The sequence below is a fragment of the Notamacropus eugenii genome, chromosome X (genome assembly GCF_028372415.1).
Source record: "Notamacropus eugenii isolate mMacEug1 chromosome X, mMacEug1.pri_v2, whole genome shotgun sequence".
Classification (NCBI taxonomy): domain Eukaryota; kingdom Metazoa; phylum Chordata; class Mammalia; order Diprotodontia; family Macropodidae; genus Notamacropus; species Notamacropus eugenii.
The window spans coordinates 12556201-12562873 of record NC_092879.1 but is presented as its reverse complement, the minus strand read 5'-3'; the positions used below and the strand labels follow the sequence as shown (position 1 = coordinate 12562873).

At 39.1% G+C, this 6673-nt stretch overlaps 1 pseudogene; it reads left to right on the top strand.

Annotated features, from left to right (window-relative positions):
• Positions 1-757: 757 nt before the first annotated feature.
• On the top strand, positions 758-1696 carry LOC140515622 (DNA (cytosine-5)-methyltransferase 3A pseudogene; annotated as a pseudogene).
• Positions 1697-6673: the final 4977 nt, after the last annotated feature.

Genomic DNA, 6673 nt, shown 5'->3' with positions numbered 1-6673 from the left:
ATTGCCTCTAAAACATTAATAACCATTTTCTCTATTCCTACTTTATATGTACTCACAAATTCACTCTTTTTCATTTGTATGGCCAGTCATATTCTCTGGATTCTCGAATACATATGTGTAAATCCTCTCCGCATATTCACCTTAAGAATTCTCCTATGTCCTCTCTATATTCCTAAAAGTATTGCATCCTTCTTTCCTTTTGACAAAACATATGAAGAGTCCTGTCCGTGAGCACACAAGGTATATCAGGATTCATAGAGAATAAGAGTACTTGTACGTAGAAGAAGAACAATGCATACTCATGATTTAAGTACATGATTTAAGAATATAGAAATACTATATGAGGGTTCATCCATGTGAACGTAAAGAGAAAACATATAAATAATCCTAAATACGAGTCAGAGACACTATGCCGAATACGTGATTGCTCATGTATATGTGACTGAAGAGAGTATACAGGGGAAATCATATATATTGATTCATTTATAGAGAGGACACCTGAGCACTTCGATACGAATAACCAAGGAGTATAGGAGAGTATTCATACTTTCAATCCACAGACAGAGCACAGTAATGCTCATACGTATAGATCAATAAAGAGAAGAGGACACTACTTGTACATGTCAAAATATAAATGGAAGATAAGCATCCTCATCTAGGAGGGCATATGTCTAAAATTTCCATCATCGGTTTCCATAAGAGTTTCCTCAGGAGATAAGGTTTTTAGCCCACTTTGTCTTTGGCTGCCCTACCTCTTCATGTCCCAAGCCAATCACATATTTCTGAAGGCACTTTTAAGACTCTCTTTTTTATCCTCATAGTAATTGCTAATTGATATATGTTGGTGCTGAAGAACCTGGGGATCCAGGTAGACCGCTACATTGCCTCAGAGGTGTGTGAGGACTCCATCACTGTGGGCATGGTGAGGCACCAAGGGAAGATTACTTACATGGTGGACATCCACAATGTCACACAGAAGCACATACAGGAATGGGGCCTTTCGATTTGGTGATTGGTCTCTGAAATGACCTTTCTATTGTGAACCTTACTGAGAAGGGTCTCTATGAGGGCACTGGACAGCTCTTCTTTGAGTTCTACCACCTTCTCCCCGAAGCCCGACCCAAGGAGGGTGATGACCGCCCCTTCTTCTGGTTCTTTGAAAACGTGGTGGCCATGGGCGTCAGTGATAAGCGGGACATCTCATGCCTTCTAGAGTCCAACCCTGTGATAATTGGTGCCAAAGAAGTGTCAGCAGCACACAGGGCTTGCTAATTCTGGGGTAACCTTTCCGGTATGAACAGCCCATTTGCATCGATGGTGAATGATAACTTGGAGCTTCAGGAGTGTTTGGAGCATGGCAGGATAGCAAAGCTCAGCAAAGTGAGGACCATTACAACTAGGTCAGACTCCATCAAGCAGGGCAAAGACCAGCATTTTCCCATCTTCATGAATGAGAAAGGGGACATCTTATGGTGCACTGAAATGGAGAGGGTCTTTGGCTTCCCAGTCCATTATACGGATGTCTCCAACATGAGCTGTTTGGCAAGGTAAAGACTGCTAGGCCGGTCATAGAGTGTTCCTGTGATCCTGTGATCTCTTCGCCCCTTTGAAGGAATATTTTACCTGTGTGTAAGGGGCATGGAAGTGAACTGGGATAGTGACATCTAATAAAAGCAAAACCACAAAGAACGAGAGGATGGAGAGAAGTATCAGCCCCTAGAAGAGAAAAAAAGGAATTTCAAACAAACAAACAAACAAAACACAAAAAACCCACCACAGACAGGAAAACATCCGCAAAGCTATTGTCAAGCAAAAGGGTTGGACGTCATCTCCTGTTTTCTCAGTGTTAGACTTTGATCTTATTTAAAAAACAAAACCAAAAAAAAAAAAAAAAAGAAAAGAAAAAGCTTTTTCTTGCCTCTTCTGAGAAATAATTTGCCGCATTCCATTTCTCCCTTTCCCCTCCCAATATATTCTCTCTTATCCCTAAATTTTATTTTTTAGATATCATCCTTTCCTATTCAACTCACCCTGTGCTGTCTGTCTATCTATCTATCTAAACCCTCCCACTCACCAAATACTGAGAAAAGTTTCAGGAGTTACAAATATTATGTTTCCATGTAGGAATGTAAACAATTCAGCTTTAGTAAGTCCCTTATGATTTTTCTTATCCTGTTTCCTTTTCATGCTTTTCTTGATACTTCTATTTGAAAGTCAAATTTTCTATTCAGCTCTGGTCTTTTTTATCAAGAATGCTTGAAAGTCCTCTATTTCATTGAATGACCATCCCCTCCCCCCAAAAAAATATTTAGTTTTCAGCTTAGTTTTGCTGAGTAGGTGATTCTTGGTTTTAATCCTACTTCCTTTGACTTCTGCAATATCATATCCCAAGCCCTTCAATCCCCTGATTTAGAAGCTGCTAGATCTCGCGTTATCCTGATTGCATTTCAACAATAGTCGAATTGTTTCTTTTTGACTCCTTGCAATATTTTCTCCTTGACCTGGGAACTCTGGAATTTGGCTACAATATTCCTAGGAGTTTTTTCTTTTTGAGTCCCTTTCAGGAGGTGATTGGTGGATTCTTTCAATATTTATTTTACCTTCTGATTCTAGAATATCAGGGCAGTTTTTCTTGATAATTTCATGAAAGATGATGTATAGGCTCTTTTTTTGATCATGCTTTTCAGGTAGTCTCATAATCTTTAAATTGTCTCTGTTGGATCTGTTTTCCAGGTCGGTTGTTGCTCCAATGAGATATTTCACATGGTCTTCTACTTTTTCATTCTTTTGGTTTTGTTTTGTAATTTCTTGTTTTCTCATAAAGTCATTAGCTTCCATCTGCTACATTCTAATTTTTAAAGAACTACTTTCTTCAGTGAGCTTTTGAACCTCCTTTTCCATTTGGCTAATTCTGCTTTTTAAAGCATTCTTCTCCTCAGTGGCTTTTTGCACCTCTTTTGCCATTTGAGTTAGTCTATTTTTAAAGGTGTTATTTTCTTTAGCATTCTTTTATCTCCTTTAACAAGCTATTGACTCCCTTTTCATGATTTTCTTGCATTGCTCTCATTTCTTTTCCCAATTTTTCCTCCACCTCTCTTACTTGATTTTCAAAATTCTTTTTGAGCTCTTCCAAGTCCTGAGACCATTGGATATTTATTTTGGAGGTTTTGGATGCAAAAGCCTTTACTTTTATGTCTTCCTCCGATGGTATGCACTTTTCTTCCTCATTTGAAAGGATAGAAGAGAATACCTGTTCACCAAGAAAGTAACCTTCTATAGTCTTGTATTTTTCCCCTTTTGGTGGCATTTTCCCAGCGAGTTACTTGATTTTTTTAGTCCTTTGTCAAGTGAAGAGCATACTGTAGGGACTTGTAAGTTCTCAGTTCCTCCAAGGTGGTACAGTCGATGGACAGGAGCTTCCTGCTCTCCTGATCTGCACTCTGGTCTGGGAGCAATCACAAGCTTTTCTGCCCAGGATACACTAGAATTCCCTCTCCAGACCCTCTACCAGCTCCACCATGTCTTCCAGCACTCCTCCTCACCCCAGGACTGTCACTCAGGACTGAGATCCTGATCAGCTGCTTGACTCCCCCAGGAGCTTTAGGCTGAGGCCTCTGAAAATGAACACTGCAGCAGCAACCACTTTCACCCTCGGGGCAGACCACATTCCCTTCTCTCCAGGTGAAAGCACTTTCTCTCTGACCGTTAAAGCTGCCTTTGGCATTTGAGTAATCTGAGAATTGCAGTTACTTCCAGGGATTCTGCTCCCTGCGGCCTCCTCTAGTCCTGTCCATGCTGTGCCACATGCCCAAGGCTGGACTGTGCTCTGTTCTGAACCCGATGTCATAGACATTTCCTGTTGACCTTCCAGGCTGTCTTGGGCTGGAAATTTATTTCACTCTGCCATTTTGTGACCTCTGCTGTTCTCGAATTTGTTTAGGTATTTTTTTACACGTATTTTATGGGCTATAGGTGGAGACCTTGAGTGGGTGAGTCTTTCTACTCAACCATCTTGGCTCTGCCTTACTTGATTTTCAAAATCCCTTTTTGAGCTCTTTCATGGCTTGAGACTAATTCATATTTTTCTTGGAGGTTTTGGATGGAGGAGCTTTGACTTTGTTTTCTTCTGTTTGCATGTTTTCATCTTCCTTGTCACCAAAGTAAGAGTCTGTAGTCTGATTCTTTTTCTGGTTTTTGCTTATTTCCACAGGCATTTACTTGACTTTTGAGCTCTTTGTCAAGATAGTTCTCTGCTTCCAATTGGGATGCAGGGATGTACTGTCAGCCACTTGATTTCCCCCACAATCTGTGGGCCTAGAGCTCCAGAAATAATCACTCCTTCTGCTGTAACTGCTTCTGCTGTGGCTGCCTTGGGTCCCTCTCCACTCCCCTGCAGCTGGGGCTGGACCACTTCACTCTCCGACATTGGTCCCACAGGCTTCTTGCAATGACCTTCCAATTTGTCCTCAGCGTTTTGGGGTCATAAAGTCTGGAAACCGCCACAGGTGCCCGATATTCATTCCCCCTGAATCCTCCTCAGGTCCCCTCTGTGGCAGCATGACCCATACTGGACTGCTCCCTGCCCCCACTCTGGCATCATAGACACTTCCTGGCTACCTTCCAGGATGTCTTGGGCTGCAGATTTGCTTCACTTTGTTATTCTGTGGGTCCTGCAACTTCAGAATTTGTTTAGAGCCATTTTTTGTGGACGTTTGGCTGGGCCTGGGGGCAGCACTCTGGAAAGCTGGTGCTGTTATTCCACTATCTTGACTCCGCCCCCTACTACTTATTTTTTTATTCCTCTATTCTCCAGTGTTTTCAACAGGAATGGGTATGGTAATTTGTCAAAAGTTTTTTCTCCATCTATTAAGATGTCATATGCTTTCTGTTAGTATTATTGTTGATATGATCAATAATTCTGATAATTTTCCTAATATGTACCAGTCATGCATTGCTGGTATCAATCCTGCCAGATTGTAATGTATTATTCTCATGATAAGTTGATGTAATCTTTTTGCTACTTTCATTTAAAATTTTTGCCTCTACATTCATTAGGGAAATTCATCTATAATTTTCTTTCTCTGCTTTGGCTCTTCCCGGTTTAGGTATCAGAACCGTATTTATATCATAAAAGGAAACTGGTTGAACTCCTTCATCAATTTTCCCAAATAGTCTACATGGTATTAGAAGTAACTTTTCTTTAAATGTCTGACAGAATTCAGGTGTAAATCCATCTGGCCTTGGAGACTTTTTCCCAGGGACTTCATTGATGGCTTGTTCAATTTTGTTTTTCAAAAATGGAGTTATTTAAGTATTTTATTCCTCTTCTGTTAATCTGTGTAATTTATTTTTTTAATATATTCATCCATTTCATTAAGATTGTCAAAAGTATGGGCATACAGTTGAGGGAAGTTATATCCAATTATCGTTTTAATTTCCTCCTTGTTGCAGGTGAGTTCATACTTTTCACTTTTGATACTGGTAATTTTGTTTCCTTCTTTCATTTTTTTAAATCAAATTGACCAAAGGTTTACGAATTTTATTGTTTTTTTTATAAAATCAACTCTTACTTTTATTTACTTGTTCAATAGTTTTCTTTATATCATTTTATTAATCTCTCTTTTGGTTTTCACTATTTCTAATTCGTTATTTACTTGGGCATTTTCAATTTGATCTTTTTCTAGCTTTTTCAGTTTCATGCCCCATTCATTGATCTCCTCTTTCTCTGTTCTGCCCCTAAGAACTAATTTTGCATTGTCCCATAAATTTTGGTAGGTTTTTAGCTCATATGGAATAACAAGCTTATTTTTCCCCCTGTTTGCCTTTTTATGCCTCTATTGACCCTTGTCTTTGAAGAAAAAATTTTCCATTGTGCTCTGACTTTTTCATCTTGAAGGTCTGGAAATCCATTTCATTGAATGTCCATCTCCTTGCCTGAAATGTGATACTCAGTTTTCCTGGGTCCTTGGTTGTAGTCCAAGCTCCTTTGCCTTGTGGAATATCATATTTCAATCCCTCTGATCTTTTAATGTAGAAGCTTCAAGGTCCTGTGTGATCCTGACTGTAGCTTCTCAATATCTGAATTGTTTCTTTCTGACTGCTTGAAACATTTTCTCCTTAACTTGATAGTTCTGGAATATGGCAACAAGATTCCTCTGTGTTGTCAGTTTGGGATCTCTTTCAGAAGGTGATCAGTGGATTCCTTCTTTTTTTTCTTTTATTATTTCCAGTGTTCTAAAATCACTAACACATAACTTAGATTTTTTTCCTCCCTCCTTCTCCCTCCCACATAACTCCCCCCACCCTCCCCAAGATGGCATACAATTTTGTATAGGTTCTACACGTACATTCCTATTAAATACATTTTCACCATAATTGTGTTGTATAAAAGAATTAAAATGAATGGGAGAAATCATATAGCAAACCAAATCATAATACAAAAGAAAATCATCTGCTATATTCTGCAATTGAATTCCATAGTTCTTTCTCTGGATGCAGAAGGCATTTTGCCTTAAAAGACCGTTGGGAATTTTTCAAGTCCTTGCATTGTAATGAAGATCTAAATCTACCAGAAAAAAATCCTCATACACTGTAGTTGTTGTTAATGATTTTATGAGAAATTAAGAAAGTATAAAACAAACCAGAAGAATGAAAAAATAGAAGACATTGTGAA